Source organism: Lissotriton vulgaris, chromosome 8, assembly GCF_964263255.1.
Source record: "Lissotriton vulgaris chromosome 8, aLisVul1.2, whole genome shotgun sequence".
In the NCBI taxonomy this organism is placed as follows: Eukaryota; Metazoa; Chordata; class Amphibia; order Caudata; family Salamandridae; genus Lissotriton; species Lissotriton vulgaris.
The window spans coordinates 155,010,517-155,026,172 of NC_141696.1; the positions used below are offsets into that span (position 1 = coordinate 155,010,517).

At 43.5% G+C, this 15,656-nt stretch overlaps 16 non-coding genes across 16 annotated transcripts; all 16 read right to left on the reverse strand.

Annotated features, from left to right (window-relative positions):
- Positions 1 to 862: 862 nt before the first annotated feature.
- TRNAL-AAG (transfer RNA leucine (anticodon AAG)) lies at positions 863 to 945 on the reverse strand. The gene has a single exon. It is a non-coding gene; the product is annotated as a tRNA-Leu (tRNA).
- Positions 946 to 2,958: 2,013 nt separating this feature from the next.
- Positions 2,959 to 3,041, reverse strand: TRNAL-AAG (transfer RNA leucine (anticodon AAG)). Its single transcript has one exon. It is a non-coding gene; the product is annotated as a tRNA-Leu (tRNA).
- Positions 3,042 to 3,232: 191 nt separating this feature from the next.
- TRNAL-CAG (transfer RNA leucine (anticodon CAG)) lies at positions 3,233 to 3,315 on the reverse strand. Its single transcript has one exon. It is a non-coding gene; the product is annotated as a tRNA-Leu (tRNA).
- A 632-nt stretch (positions 3,316 to 3,947) lies between these two features.
- TRNAL-UAG (transfer RNA leucine (anticodon UAG)) lies at positions 3,948 to 4,030 on the reverse strand. The gene has a single exon. It is a non-coding gene; the product is annotated as a tRNA-Leu (tRNA).
- A 1,024-nt stretch (positions 4,031 to 5,054) lies between these two features.
- Positions 5,055 to 5,137, reverse strand: TRNAL-AAG (transfer RNA leucine (anticodon AAG)). Its single transcript has one exon. It is a non-coding gene; the product is annotated as a tRNA-Leu (tRNA).
- A 191-nt stretch (positions 5,138 to 5,328) lies between these two features.
- Positions 5,329 to 5,411, reverse strand: TRNAL-CAG (transfer RNA leucine (anticodon CAG)). Its single transcript has one exon. It is a non-coding gene; the product is annotated as a tRNA-Leu (tRNA).
- Positions 5,412 to 7,150: 1,739 nt separating this feature from the next.
- TRNAL-AAG (transfer RNA leucine (anticodon AAG)) lies at positions 7,151 to 7,233 on the reverse strand. The gene has a single exon. It is a non-coding gene; the product is annotated as a tRNA-Leu (tRNA).
- A 906-nt stretch (positions 7,234 to 8,139) lies between these two features.
- Positions 8,140 to 8,222, reverse strand: TRNAL-UAG (transfer RNA leucine (anticodon UAG)). Its single transcript has one exon. It is a non-coding gene; the product is annotated as a tRNA-Leu (tRNA).
- Positions 8,223 to 9,246: 1,024 nt separating this feature from the next.
- Positions 9,247 to 9,329, reverse strand: TRNAL-AAG (transfer RNA leucine (anticodon AAG)). The gene has a single exon. It is a non-coding gene; the product is annotated as a tRNA-Leu (tRNA).
- Positions 9,330 to 9,520: 191 nt separating this feature from the next.
- Positions 9,521 to 9,603, reverse strand: TRNAL-CAG (transfer RNA leucine (anticodon CAG)). Its single transcript has one exon. It is a non-coding gene; the product is annotated as a tRNA-Leu (tRNA).
- Positions 9,604 to 11,342: 1,739 nt separating this feature from the next.
- On the reverse strand, positions 11,343 to 11,425 carry TRNAL-AAG (transfer RNA leucine (anticodon AAG)). Its single transcript has one exon. It is a non-coding gene; the product is annotated as a tRNA-Leu (tRNA).
- A 906-nt stretch (positions 11,426 to 12,331) lies between these two features.
- Positions 12,332 to 12,414, reverse strand: TRNAL-UAG (transfer RNA leucine (anticodon UAG)). The gene has a single exon. It is a non-coding gene; the product is annotated as a tRNA-Leu (tRNA).
- Positions 12,415 to 13,438: 1,024 nt separating this feature from the next.
- Positions 13,439 to 13,521, reverse strand: TRNAL-AAG (transfer RNA leucine (anticodon AAG)). Its single transcript has one exon. It is a non-coding gene; the product is annotated as a tRNA-Leu (tRNA).
- Positions 13,522 to 13,712: 191 nt separating this feature from the next.
- TRNAL-CAG (transfer RNA leucine (anticodon CAG)) lies at positions 13,713 to 13,795 on the reverse strand. The gene has a single exon. It is a non-coding gene; the product is annotated as a tRNA-Leu (tRNA).
- Positions 13,796 to 14,427: 632 nt separating this feature from the next.
- TRNAL-UAG (transfer RNA leucine (anticodon UAG)) lies at positions 14,428 to 14,510 on the reverse strand. Its single transcript has one exon. It is a non-coding gene; the product is annotated as a tRNA-Leu (tRNA).
- A 1,023-nt stretch (positions 14,511 to 15,533) lies between these two features.
- TRNAL-AAG (transfer RNA leucine (anticodon AAG)) lies at positions 15,534 to 15,616 on the reverse strand. Its single transcript has one exon. It is a non-coding gene; the product is annotated as a tRNA-Leu (tRNA).
- Between the last annotated feature and the right edge of the window lie 40 nt (positions 15,617 to 15,656).

A 15,656-nucleotide genomic window follows, 5' to 3' on the forward strand; every position in this document is an offset into this window, starting at 1 on the left:
TTTATGCTTTTAGAATACCTCATACCTCTCACCAGCTATTTAGGGTCCTGTATCCTACTCACAAAATTACCTTGCCTGCGACCTCTCTCTCTAAACAAACAACTAATGCACAGGAAGTAGGAAGGCAGAAGGTGGGGCATATTATGCAAATGTATGCTGTCATTGTGCCTTGCAGATTCATGCAGGATTTCTAGATCCTTGCTGGATACAAGAGAGCAGACCTTGTTTCAGATCAACTGTCCCTAGCACGGAACGTCTGAGCACATGCAGTCTTTTGCTCTCTAGCCCCTGGCCTGGGACTCACCCTCACTGGCTGAGGCGTGAATTTCTGCATACCAACGTTGCATAGATGGTACGTTTGTGGTCGGTTTGGGATGGGTGGGAGGTCAAAAGCAGGAAAAAGTATGTCGCCTTCACTTCTAGTCTCCTCTTCTAGGCCTACCTGCCGTTCACTCACTCTGTCTTTGTTTCATTCTCTCCTTCCTCAACACCCCTTCTCACTCACTCGCTCTATCACTTGTGCTCTTTCCCCTTGCTCTGCATTTCATAGTGGAAACATCTCTTGAATGGAGCATTAGAAAATGAGGTTACATAAAATTAACAATCTACTTATTGGAAACCAAAAATATCACAAGTCTGAATGTAACCCATTTCATTAATAAAAGGGACTTTTTAAGCACCCCCCAAAAAACACATAAAACACCACGAGTGCTAGAAGAATATTATACGAGCTTGAAGACAGAATTGGGCACATTAATTTGCAGTTGAAACTGAAGTTTGTTACTTATTCAGATATTTTATGCACTGCCAATTTTTAGCTGAGATTCTAAAAGAACTCAGAGACAAAATGGACTTAAAGTTTTGTCAGAAGTGGGATTCAAACCCACGCCTCCAGGAGAGACTGCGGCCTTAACGCAGCGCCTTAGACCACTCGGCCATCCTGACCACATGTTGCTTGATCATCTACAGAGAGGGAAAGATATTGTGAACCAAAAAAAGCACACATCTTAGGTCATGAGTGGCTAGAGCAAGAAAAAAACTCACTGCACTTTTCCAAGTAGACAACCATATAAGCCCATGTGAGGGAAATGATCTGATTTTTTCTCTCTCAAGAAAAAAGTAGAGTAAACACACAATTGTCAGAAGTGGGATTTGAACCCACGCCTCCAAAAGAGACTGTGACCTGAACGCAGCACCTTAGACCACTCGGCCATCCTGACTTGCTTTTGTGGAACCTTCCACAGGCCAGGCAGCCATGCAAGTGGGGTACCGAAAAGGCATGCCCTCAATTTATTTATCCTATTATAAGTACTTCCAACAGATCTTTGAACAATCCATAGAGAGCAGTACCTATGAAGAACTCTTTAGACCTTTAAGGCGTACAAAGAGAAAGTGCTATTAACCAGCCACTTGAACGGCCCAAAGCTGCTTTGAAATTGAGTCAACAGCCACCTCTTGGCTAGCTAAAGCAAATTCAACAAGGAATTTCAATGTCACAACATTGGGTGGAATACGCAAATCTAAGCAGCCCCTGATCACAGACTGAGGAAATTGCCGTAAGTGTGCTGGAGTCCAACTGTCTACCAGATGCTAGGCATTCTTCCATATTTGCATGGCCTTTCTGGCCAGGGCATACAAGAGCATGACTCTTCCAGATGAGCTCTTACATGGGTCCTATGCTCATATAGTAAGGACTGCACTTTGTCAGCAAGACTTTATACAACCGAAATATATGAGAAACCCCAGCTCTCTTGACTAGATGAGGACGGAATCACATCCCAGGTGAAGACCAACAGATGCAACTTCCATCAGATGTTAACCTGAAAAAGGAGATTATATCTCAAAAAATCATGTCAGAAGTGAGATTCGAACCCACGCCTCCAGAGGAGACTGTGGCCTAAACACAGCGCCTTAGACCACTCGGCCATCCTGACAGCGAAGAGTCTTAAGAAATGTATAAAAGTCACTCAGAAATTTCTGCCTCCATGCAAGCCTGAAATAATTTAAACCTTCAAACACAAGTTGCAACTTTATGCACAGGACAATAAACACAGGAGTTCACATGTGAAAGCATTTCATTTCACAGGTGTACAATTTTTATGCTTTTAGAATACCTCATACCTCTCACCAGCTATTTAGGGTCCTGTATCCTACTCACAAAATTACCTTGCCTGCGACCTCTCTCTCTAAACAAACAACTAATGCACAGGAAGTAGGAAGGCAGAAGGTGGGGCATATTATGCAAATGTATGCTGTCATTGTGCCTTGCAGATTCATGCAGGATTTCTAGATCCTTGCTGGATACAAGAGAGCAGACCTTGTTTCAGATCAACTGTCCCTAGCACGGAACGTCTGAGCACATGCAGTCTTTTGCTCTCTAGCCCCTGGCCTGGGACTCACCCTCACTGGCTGAGGCGTGAATTTCTGCATACCAACGTTGCATAGATGGTACGTTTGTGGTCGGTTTGGGATGGGTGGGAGGTCAAAAGCAGGAAAAAGTATGTCGCCTTCACTTCTAGTCTCCTCTTCTAGGCCTACCTGCCGTTCACTCACTCTGTCTTTGTTTCATTCTCTCCTTCCTCAACACCCCTTCTCACTCACTCGCTCTATCACTTGTGCTCTTTCCCCTTGCTCTGCATTTCATAGTGGAAACATCTCTTGAATGGAGCATTAGAAAATGAGGTTACATAAAATTAACAATCTACTTATTGGAAACCAAAAATATCACAAGACTGAATGTAACCCATTTCATTAATAAAAGGGACTTTTTAAGCACCCCCCAAAAAACACATAAAACACCACGAGTGCTAGAAGAATATTATACGAGCTTGAAGACAGAATTGGGCAAATTAATTTGCAGTTGAAACTGAAGTTTGTTACTTATTCAGATATTATATGCACTGCCAATTTTTAGCTGAGATTCTAAAAGAACTCAGAGACAAAACGGACTTAAAGTTTTGTCAGAAGTGGGATTCGAACCCACACCTCCAGGAGAGACTGCAGCCTTAACGCAGCGCCTTAGACCACTCGGCCATCCTGACCACAATTGCTTGATTATCTACAGAGAGGGAAAGATATTGTGAACCAAAAAAAGCACACATCTTAGGTCATGAGTGGCTAGAGCAAGAAAAAAACTCACTGCACTTTTCCAAGCAGACAACCATATATGCCCATGTGAGGGAAATGATCTGATTTTTTCTCTCTCAAGAAAAAAGTAGAGTAAACACGCAATTGTCAGAAGTGGGATTTGAACCCACGCCTCCAGAAGAGACTGCGACCTGAACGCAGCACCTTAGACCACTCGGCCATCCTGACTTGCATTTGTGGAACCTTCCACAGGCCAGACAGCCATGCAAGTGGGGTACCGAAAAGGCATGCCCTCAATTTATTTATCCTATTATAAGTACTTCCAACAGATCTTTGAACAATCCATAGAGAGCAGTACCTATGAAGAACTCTTAAGACCTTTAAGGCGTACAAAGAGAAAGTGCTATTAACCAGCCACTTGAAAGGCCCAAAGCTGCTTTGAAATTGAGTCAACAGCCACCTCTTGGCTAGCTAAAGCAAATTCAACAAGGAATTTCAATGTCACAACATAGGGTGGAATACGCAAATCTAAGCAGCCCCTGATCACAGACCTGAGGAAATTGCCGTAAGTGTGCTGGAGTCCAACTGTCTACCAGATGCTAGGCATTCTTCCATATTTGCATGGCCTGTCTGGCCAGGGCATACAAGAGCATGACTCTTCCAGATGAGCTCTTACATGGGTCCTATGCTCATATAGTAAGGACTGCACTTTGTCAGCAAGACTTTATACAACCGAAATATATGAGAAACCCCAGCTCTCTTGACTAGATGAGGACGGAATCACATCCCAGGTGAAGACCAACAGATGCAACTTCCATCAGATGTTAACCTGAAAAAGGAGATTACATCTCCAAAAGTCATGTCAGAAGTGGGATTCGAACCCACGCCTCCAGAGGAGACTGCGGCCTAAACACAGCGCCTTAGACCACTCGGCCATCCTGACAGTGCAGAGTCTTAAGAAATGTATAAAAGTCACTCAGAAATTTCTGCCTCCATGCAAGCCTGAAATAATTTAAACCTTCAAACACAAGGTGCAACTTTATGCACAGGACAATAAACACAGAAGATCACATGTGAAAGCATTTCATTTCACAGGTGTACAATTTTTATGCCTTTAAAATACCTCATACCTCTCACCAGCTATTTAGGGTCCTGTATCCTACTCACAAAATTACCTTGCCTGCGACCTCTCTCTCTACACAAACAACTACTGCACAGGAAGTAGGAAGGCAGAAGGTGGGGCATATTATGCAAATGTATGCTGTCATTGTGCCTTGCAGATTCATGCAGGATTTCTAGATCCTTGCTGGATACAAGAGAGCAGACCTTGTTTCAGATCAACTGTCCCTAGCAGGGAACGTCTGAGCACATGCAGTCTTTTGCTCTCTAGCCCCTGGCCTGGGACTTACCCTCACTGGCTGAGGCGTGAATTTCTGCATACCAACGTTGCATAGATGGTACGTTTGTGGTCGGTTTGGGATGGGTGGGAGGTCAAAAGCATGGAAAAGTATGTCGCCTTCACTTCTAGTCTCCACTTCTAGGCCTACCTGCCGTTCACTCACTCTGTCTTTGTTTCATTCTCTCCTTCCTCAACACCCCTTCTCACTCGCTGGCTCTATCACTTGTGCTCTTTCCCCTTGCTCTGCATTTCATAGTGGAAACATCTCTTGAATGGAGCATTAGAAAATGAGGTTACATAAAATTAACAATCTACTTATTGGAAACCAAAAATATCACAAGACTGAATGTAACCCATTTCATTAATAACAGGGACTTTTTAAGCACCCCCCAAAAAACACATAAAACACCACGAGTGCTAGAAGAATATTATACGAGCTTGAAGACAGAATTGGGCAAATTAATTTGCAGTTGAAACTGAAGTTTGTTACTTATTCAGATATTATATGCACTGCCAATTTTTAGCTGAGATTCTAAAAGAACTCAGAGACAAAATGGACTTAAAGTTTTGTCAGAAGTGGGATTTGAACCCACGCCTCCAGGAGAGACTGCGGCCTTAACGCAGCGCCTTAGACCACTCGGCCATCCTGACCACATTTGCTTGATCATCTACAGAGAGGGAAAGATATTGTGAACCAAAAAAAGCACACATCTTAGGTCATGAGTGGCTAGAGCAAGAAAAAAACTCACTGCACTTTTCCAAGTAGACAACCATATAAGCCCATGTGAGGGAAATGATCAGATTTTTTCTCTCTCAAGAAAAAAGTAGAGTAAACACACAATTGTCAGAAGTGGGATTTGAACCCACGCCTCCAGAAGAGACTGCGACCTGAACGCAGCGCCTTAGACCACTCGGCCATCCTGACTTGCATTTGTGGAACCTTCCACAGGCCAGACAGCCATGCAAGTGGGGTACCGAAAAGGCATGCCCTCAATTTATTTATCCTATTATAAGTACTTCCAACAGATCTTTGAACAATCCATAGAGAGCAGTACCTATGAAGAACTCTTTAGACCTTTAAGGCGTACAAAGAGAAAGTGCTATTAACCAGCCACTTGAAAGGCCCAAAGCTGCTTTGAAATTGAGTCAACAGCCACCTCTTGGCTAGCTAAAGCAAATTCAACAAGGAATTTCAATGTCACAACATAGGGTGGAATACGCAAATCTAAGCAGCCCCTGATCACAGCCCTGAGGAAATTGCCGTAAGTGTGCTGGAGTCCAACTGTCTACCAGATGCTAGGCATTCTTCCATATTTGCATGGCCTGTCTGGCCAGGGCATACAAGAGCATGACTCTTCCAGATGAGCTCTTACATGGGTCCTATGCTCATATAGTAAGGACTGCACTTTGTCAGCAAGACTTTATACAACCGAAATATATGAGAAACCCCAGCTCTCTTGACTAGATGAGGACGGAATCACATCCCAGGTGAAGACCAACAGATGCAACTTCCATCAGATGTTAACCTGAAAAAGGAGATTACATCTCCAAAAGTCATGTCAGAAGTGGGATTTGAACCCACGCCTCCAGAGGAGACTGCGGCCTAAACACAGCTCCTTAGACCACTCGGCCATCCTGACAGTGCAGAGTCTTAAGAAATGTATAAAAGTCACTCAGAAATTTCTGCCTCCATGCAAGCCTGAAATAATTTAAACCTTCAAACACAAGGTGCAACTTTATGCACAGGACAATAAACACAGAAGATCACATGTGAAAGCATTTCATTTCACAGGTGGAAAATTTTTATGCTTTTAAAATACCTCATACCTCTCACCAGCTATTTAGGGTCCTGTATCCTACTCACAAAATTACCTTGCCTGCGACCTCTCTATCTACACAAACAACTACTGCACAGGAAGTAGGAAGGCAGAAGGTGGGGCATATTATGCAAATGTATGCTGTCATTGTGCCTTGCAGATTCATGCAGGATTTCTAGATCCTTGCTGGATACAAGAGAGCAGACCTTGTTTCAGATCAACTGTCCCTAGCAGGGAACGTCTGAGCACATGCAGTCTTTTGCTCTCTAGCCCCTGGCCTGGGACTTACCCTCACTGGCTGAGGCGTGAATTTCTGCATACCAACGTTGCATAGATGGTACGTTTGTGGTCGGTTTGGGATGGGTGGGAGGTCAAAAGCAGGGAAAAGTATGTCGCCTTCACTTCTAGTCTCCTCTTCTAGGCCTACCTGCCGTTCACTCACTCTGTCTTTGTTTCATTCTCTCCTTCCTCAACACCCCTTCTCACTCACTCGCTCTATCACTTGTGCTCTTTCCTCTTGCTCTGCATTTCATAGTGGAAACATCTCTTGAATGGAGCATTAGAAAATGAGGTTACATAAAATTAACAATCTACTTATTGGAAACCAAAAATATCACAAGACTGAATGTAACCCATTTCATTAATAAAAGGGACTTTTTAAGCACCCCCCAAAAAACACATAAAACACCACGAGTGCTAGAAGAATATTATACGAGCTTGAAGACAGAATTGGGCAAATTAATTTGCAGTTGAAACTGAAGTTTGTTACTTATTCAGATATTATATGCACTGCCAATTTTTAGCTGAGATTCTAAAAGAACTCAGAGACAAAATGGACTTAAAGTTTTGTCAGAAGTGGGATTCGAACCCACGCCTCCAGGAGAGACTGCGGCCTTAACGCAGCGCCTTAGACCACTCGGCCATCCTGACCACATTTGCTTGATCATCTACAGAGAGGGAAAGATATTGTGAACCAAAAAAAGCACACAACTTAGGTCATGAGTGGCTAGAGCAAGAAAAAAACTCACTGCACTTTTCCAAGTAGACATCCATATAAGCCCATGTGAGGGAAATGATCTGATTTATTCTCTCCCAAGAAAAAAGTAGAGTAAACACACAATTGTCAGAAGTGGGATTTGAACCCACGCCTCCAGAAGAGACTGCGACCTGAACGCAGCGCATTAGACCACTCGGCCATCCTGACTTGCATTTGTGGAACATTCCACAGGCCAGACAGCCATGCAAGTGGGGTACCGAAAAGGCATGCCCTCAATTTATTTATCCTATTATAAGTACTTCCAACAGATCTTTGAACAATCCATAGAGAGCAGTACCTATGAAGAACTCTTTAGACCTTTAAGGCGTACAAAGAGAAAGTGCTATTAACCAGCCACTTGAAAGGCCCAAAGCTGCTTTGAAATTGAGTCAACAGCCACCTCTTGGCTAGCTAAAGCAAATTCAACAAGGAATTTCAATGTCACAACATAGGGTGGAATACGCAAATCTAAGCAGCCCCTGATCACAGCCCTGAGGAAATTGCCGTAAGTGTGCTGGAGTCCAACTGTCTACCAGATGCTAGGCATTCTTCCATATTTGCATGGCCTGTCTGGCCATGGCATACAAGAGCATGACTCTTCCAGATGAGCTCTTACATGGGTCCTATGCTCATATAGTAAGGACTGCACTTTGTCAGCAAGACTTTATACAACCGAAATATATGAGAAACCCCAGCTCTCTTGACTAGATGAGGACGGAATCACATCCCAGGTGAAGACCAACAGATGCAACTTCCATCAGATGTTAACCTGAAAAAGGAGATTACATCTCCAAAAGTCATGTCAGAAGTGGGATTCGAACCCACGCCTCCAGAGGAGACTGCAGCCTAAACACAGCGCCTTAGACCACTCGGCCATCCTGACAGTGCAGAGTCTTAAGAAATGTATAAAAGTCACTCAGAAATTTCTGCCTCCATGCAAGCCTGAAATAATTTAAACCTTCAAACACAAGGTGCAACTTTATGCACAGGACAATAAACACAGAAGATCACATGTGAAAGCATTTCATTTCACAGGTGTACAATTTTTATGCTTTTAAAATACCTCATACCTCTCACCAGCTATTTAGGGTCCTGTATCCTACTCACAAAATTACCTTGCCTGCGACCTCTCTCTCTACACAAACAACTACTGCACAGGAAGTAGGAAGGCAGAATGTGGGGCATATTATGCAAATGTATGCTGTCATTGTGCCTTGCAGATTCATGCAGGATTTCTAGATCCTTGCTGGATACAAGAGAGCAGACCTTGTTTCAGATCAACTGTCCCTAGCAGGGAACGTCTGAGCACATGCAGTCTTTTGCTCTCTAGCCCCTGGCCTGGGACTTACCCTCACTGGCTGAGGCGTGAATTTCTGCATACCAACGTTGCATAGATGGTACGTTTGTGGTCGGTTTGGGATGGGTGGGAGGTCAAAAGCATGGAAAAGTATGTCGCCTTCACTTCTAGTCTCCTCTTCTAGGCCTACCTGCCGTTCACTCACTCTGTCTTTGTTTCATTCTCTCCTTCCTCAACACCCCTTCTCACTCACTCGCTCTATCACTTGTGCTCTTTCCCCTTGCTCTGCATTTCATAGTGGAAACATCTCTTGAATGGAGCATTAGAAAATGAGGTTACATAAAATTAACAATCTACTTATTGGAAACCAAAAATATCACAAGACTGAATGTAACCCATTTCATTAATAAAAGGGACTTTTTAAGCACCCCCCAAAAAACACATAAAACACCACGAGTGCTAGAAGAATAATATACGAGCTTGAAGACAGAATTGGGCAAATTAATTTGCAGTTGAAACTGAAGTTTGTTACTTATTCAGATATTATATGCACTGCCAATTTTTAGCTGAGATTCTAAAAGAACTCAGAGACAAAATGGACTTAAAGTTTTGTCAGAAGTGGGATTCGAACCCACGCCTCCAGGAGAGACTGCGGCCTTAACGCATCGCCTTAGACCACTCGGCCATCCTGACCACATTTGCTTGATCATCTACAGAGAGGAAAAGATATTGTGAACCAAAAAAAGCACACATCTTAGGTCATGAGTGGCTAGAGCAAGAAAAAAACTCACTGCACTTTTCCAAGTAGACAACCATATAAGCCCATGTGAGGGAAATGATCAGATTTTTTCTCTCTCAAGAAAAAAGTAGAGTAAACACACAATTGTCAGAAGTGGGATTTGAACCCACGCCTCCAGAAGAGACTGCGACCTGAACGCAGCGCCTTAGACCACTCGGCCATCCTGACTTGCATTTGTGGATCCTTCCACAGGCCAGACAGCCATGCAAGTGGGGTACCGAAAAGGCATGCCCTCAATTTATTTATCCTATTATAAGTACTTCCAACAGATCTTTGAACAATCCATAGAGAGCAGTACCTATGAAGAACTCTTTAGACCTTTAAGGCGTACAAAGAGAAAGTGCTATTAACCAGCCACTTGAAAGGCCCAAAGCTGCTTTGAAATTGAGTCAACAGCCACCTCTTGGCTAGCTAAAGCAAATTCAACAAGGAATTTCAATGTCACAACATAGGGTGGAATACGCAAATCTAAGCAGCCCCTGATCACAGCCCTGAGGAAATTGCCGTAAGTGTGCTGGAGTCCAACTGTCTACCAGATGCTAGGCATTCTTCCCTATTTGCATGGCCTGTCTGGCCAGGGCATACAAGAGCATGACTCTTCCAGATGAGCTCTTACATGGGTCCTATGCTCATATAGTAAGGACTGCACTTTGTCAGCAAGACTTTATACAACCGAAATATATGAGAAACCCCAGCTCTCTTGACTAGATGAGGACGGAATCACATCCTAGGTGAAGTCCAACAGATGCAACTTCCATCAGATGTTAACCTGAAAAAGGAGATTACATCTCCAAAAGTCATGTCAGTAGTGGGATTCGAACCCACACCTCCAGAGGAGACTGCGGCCTAAACACAGCGCCTTAGACCACTCGGCCATCCTGACAGTGCAGAGTCTTAAGAAATGTATAAAAGTCACTCAGAAATTTCTGCCTCCATGCAAGCCTGAAATAATGTAAACCTTCAAACACAAGGTGCAACTTTATGCACAGGACAATAAACACAGAAGATCACATGTGAAAGCATTTCATTTCACAGGTGTACAATTTTTATGCTTTTAGAATACCTCATACCTCTCACCAGCTATTTAGGGTCCTGTATCCTACTCACAAAATTACCTTGCCTGCGACCTCTCTCTCTACACAAACAACTACTGCACAGGAAGTAGGAAGGCAGAAGGTGGGGCATATTATGCAAATGTATGCTGTCATTGTGCCTTGCAGATTCATGCAGGATTTCTAGATCCTTGCTGGATACAAGAGAGCAGACCTTGTTTCAGATCAACTGTCCCTAGCAGGGAACGTCTGAGCACATGCAGTCTTTTGCTCTCTAGCCCCTGGCCTGGGACTTACCCTCACTGGCTGAGACGTGAATTTCTGCATACCAACGTTGCATAGATGGTACGTTTGTGGTCAGTTTGGGATGGGTGGGAGGTCAAAAGCAGGGAAAAGTATGTTGCCTTCACTTCTAGTCTCCTCTTCTAGGCCTACCTGCTGTTCACTCACTCTGTCTTTGTTTCATTCTCTCCTTCCTCAACACCCCTTCTCACTCACTCGCTCTATCACTTGTGCTCTTTCCCCTTGCTCTGCATTTCATAGTGGAAACATCTCTTGAATGGAGCATTAGAAAATGAGGTTACATAAAATTAACAATCTACTTATTGGAAACCAAAAATATCACAAGACTGAATGTAACCCATTTCATTAATAAAAGGGACTTTTTAAGCACCCCCCAAAAAACACATAAAACACCACGAGTGCTAGAAGAATATTATACGAGCTTGAAGACAGAATTGGGCAAATTAATTTGCAGTTGAAACTGAAGTTTGTTACTTATTCAGATATTATATGCACTGCCAATTTTTAGCTGAGATTCTAAAAGAACTCAGAGACAAAATGGACTTAAAGTTTTGTCAGAAGTGGGATTCGAACCCACGCCTCCAGGAGAGACTGCGGCCTTAACGCAGCGCCTTAGACCACTGGGCCATCCTGACCACATTTGCTTGATCATCTACAGAGAGGGAAAGATATTGTGAACCAAAAAAAGCACACAACTTAGGTCATGAGTGGCTAGAGCAAGAAAAAAACTCACTGCACTTTTCCAAGTAGACAACCATATAAGCCCATGTGAGGGAAATGATCAGATTTTTTCTCTCCCAAGAAAAAAGTATAGTAAACACACAATTGTCAGAAGTGGGATTTGAATCCACGCCTCCAGAAGAGACTGCGACCTGAACGCAGCGCCTTAGACCACTCGGCCATCCTGACTTGCATTTGTGGAACCTTCCACAGGCCAGACAGCCATGCAAGTGGGGTACCGAAAAGGCATGCTCTCAATTTATTTATCCTATTATAAGTACTTCCAACAGATCTTTGAACAATCCATAGAGAGCAGTACCTATGAAGAACTCTTTAGACCTTTAAGGCGTACAAAGAGAAAGTGCTATTAACCAGCCACTTGAAAGGCCCAAAGCTGCTTTGAAATTGAGTCAACAGCCACCTCTTGGCTAGCTAAAGCAAATTCAACAAGGAATTTCAATGTCACAACATAGGGTGGAATACGCAAATCTAAGCAGCCCCTGATCACAGACCTGAGGAAATTGCCGTAAGTGTGCTGGAGTCCAACTGTCTACCAGATGCTAGGCATTCTTCCATATTTGCATGGCCTGTCTGGCCAGGGCATACAAGAGCATGACTCTTCCAGATGAGCTCTTACATGGGTCCTATGCTCATATAGTAAGGACTGCACTTTGTCAGCAAGACTTTATACAACCGAAATATATGAGAAACCCCAGCTCTCTTGACTAGATGAGGACGGAATCACATCCCAGGTGAAGACCAACAGATGCAACTTCCATCAGATGTTAACCTGAAAAAGGAGATTACATCTCCAAAAGTCATGTCAGAAGTGGGATTCGAACCCACGCCTCCAGAGGAGACTGCGGCCTAAACACAGCGCCTTAGACCACTCGGCCATCCTGACAGTGCAGAGTCTTAAGAAATGTATAAAAGTCACTCAGAAATTTCTGCCTCCATGCAAGCCTGAAATAATTTAAACCTTCAAACACAAGGTGCAACTTTATGCACAGGACAATAAACACAGAAGATCACATGTGAAAGCATTTCATTTCACAGGTGTACAATTTTTATGCCTTTAAAATACCTCATACCTCTCACCAGCTATTTAGGGTCCTGTATCCTACTCACAAAATTACCTTGCCTGCGACCTCTCTCTCTACACAAACAACTACTGCACAGGAAGTAGGAAGGCAGAAGGTGGGGCATATTATGCAAATGTATGCTGTCATTGTGCCTTGCAGATTCATGCAGGATTTCTAGATCCTTGCTGGATACAAGAGAGCAGACCTTGTTTCAGATCAACTGTCCCTAGCAGGGAACGTCTGAGCACATGCAGTCTTTTGCTCTCTAGCCCCTGGCCTGGGACTTACCCTCACTGGCTGAGGCGTGAATTTCTGCATACCAACGTTGCATAGATGGTACGTTTGTGGTCGGTTTGGGATGGGTGGGAGGTCAAAAGCATGGAAAAGTATGTCGCCTTCACTTCTAGTCTCCACTTCTAGGCCTACCTGCCGTTCACTCACTCTGTCTTTGTTTCATTCTCTCCTTCCTCAACACCCCGTCTCACTCACTGGCTCTATCACTTGTGCTCTTTCCCCTTGCTCTGCATTTCATAGTGGAAACATCTCTTGAATGGAGCATTAGAAAATGAGGTTACATAAAATTAACAATCTACTTATTGGAAACCAAAAATATCACAAGACTGAATGTAACCCATTTCATTAATAAAAGGGACTTTTTAAGCACCCCCCAAAAAACACATAAAACACCACGAGTGCTAGAAGAATATTATACGAGCTTGAAGACAGAATTGGGCAAATTAATTTGCAGTTGAAACTGAAGTTTGTTACTTATTCAGATATTATATGCACTGCCAATTTTTAGCTGAGATTCTAAAAGAACTCAGAGACAAAATGGACTTAAAGTTTTGTCAGAAGTGGGATTCAAACCCACGCCTCCAGGAGAGACTGCGGCCTTAACGCAGCGCCTTAGACCACTCGGCCATCCTGACCACATTTGCTTGATCATCTACAGAGAGGGAAAGATATTGTGAACCAAAAAAAGCACACATCTTAGGTCATGAGTGGCTAGAGCAAGAAAAAAACTCACTGCACTTTTCCAAGTAGACAACCATATAAGCCCATGTGAGGGAAATGATCAGATTTTTTCTCTCTCAAGAAAAAAGTAGAGTAAACACACAATTGTCAGAAGTGGGATTTGAACCCACGCCTCCAGAAGAGACTGCGACCTGAACGCAGCGCCTTAGACCACTCGGCCATCCTGACTTGCATTTGTGGAACCTTCCACAGGCCAAACAGCCATGCAAGTGGGGTACTGAAAAGGCATGCCCTCAATTTATTTATCCTATTATAAGTACTTCCAACAGATCTTTGAACAATCCATAGAGAGCAGTACCTATGAAGAACTCTTTAGACCTTTAAGGCGTACAAAGAGAAAGTGCTATTAACCAGCCACTTGAAAGGCCCAAAGCTGCTTTGAAATTGAGTCAACAGCCACCTCTTGGCTAGCTAAAGCAAATTCAACAAGGAATTTCAATGTCACAACATAGGGTGGAATACGCAAATCTAAGCAGCCCCTGATCACAGCCCTGAGGAAATTGCCGTAAGTGTGCTGGAGTCCGACTGTCTACCAGATGCTAGGCATTCTTCCATATTTGCATGGCCTGTCTGGCCAGGGCATACAAGAGCATGACTCTTCCAGATGAGCTCTTACATGGGTCCTATGCTCATATAGTAAGGACTGCACTTTGTCAGCAAGACTTTATACAACCGAAATATACGAGAAACCCCAGCTCTCTTGACTAGATGAGGACGGAATCACATCCCAGGTGAAGACCAACAGATGCAACTTCCATCAGATGTTAACCTGAAAAAGGAGATTACATCTCCAAAAGTCATGTCAGAAGTGGGATTCGAACCCACGCCTCCAGAGGAGACTGCGGCCTAAACACAGCGCCTTAGACCACTCGGCCATCCTGACAGTGCAGAGTCTTAAGAAATGTATAAAAGTCACTCAGAAATTTCTGCCTCCATGCAAGCCTGAAATAATTTAAACCTTCAAACACAAGGTGCAACTTTATGCACAGGACAATAAACACAGAAGATCACATGTGAAAGCATTTCATTTCACAGGTGTACAATTTTTATGCTTTTAAAATACCTCATACCTCTCACCAGCTATTTAGGGTCCTGTATCCTACTCACAAAATTACCTTGCCTGCGACCTCTCTCTCTACACAAACAACTACTGCACAGGAAGTAGGAAGGCAGAAGGTGGGGCATATTATGCAAATGTATGCTGTCATTGTGCCTTGCAGATTCATGCAGGATTTCTAGATCCTTGCTGGATACAAGAGAGCAGACCTTGTTTCAGATCAACTGTCCCTAGCAGGGAACGTCTGAGCACATGCAGTCTTTTGCTCTCTAGCCCCTGGCCTGGGACTTACCCTCACTGGCTGAGGCGTGAATTTCTGCATACCAACGTTGCATAGATGGTACGTTTGTGGTCGGTTTGGGATGGGTGGGAGGTCAAAAGCATGGAAAAGTATGTCGCCTTCACTTCTAGTCTCCTCTTCTAGGCCTACCTGCCGTTCACTCACTCTGTCTTTGTTTCATTCTCTCCTTCCTCAACACCCCTTCTCACTCACTCGCTCTATCACTTGTGCTCTTTCTCCTTGCTCTGCATTTCATAGTGGAAACATCTCTTGAATGGAGCATTAGAAAATGAGGTTACATAAAATTAACAATCTACTTGTTGGAAACCAAAAATATCACAAGACTGAATGTAACCCATTTCATTAATAAAAGGGACTTTTTAAGCACCCCCAAAAAACACATAAAACACCACGAGTGCTAGAAGAATATTATACGAGCTTGAAGACAGAATTGGGCAAATTAATTTGCAGTTGAAACTGAAGTTTGTTACTTATTCAGATATTATATGCACTGCCAATTTTTAGCTGAGATTCTAAAAGAACTCAGAGACAAAATGGACTTAAAGTTTTGTCAGAAGTGGGATTCGAACCCACGCCTCCAAGAGAGCCTGCGGCCTTAACGCAGCGCCTTAGACCACTCGGCCATCCTGACCACATTTGCTTGATCATCTACAGAGAGGGAAAGATATTGT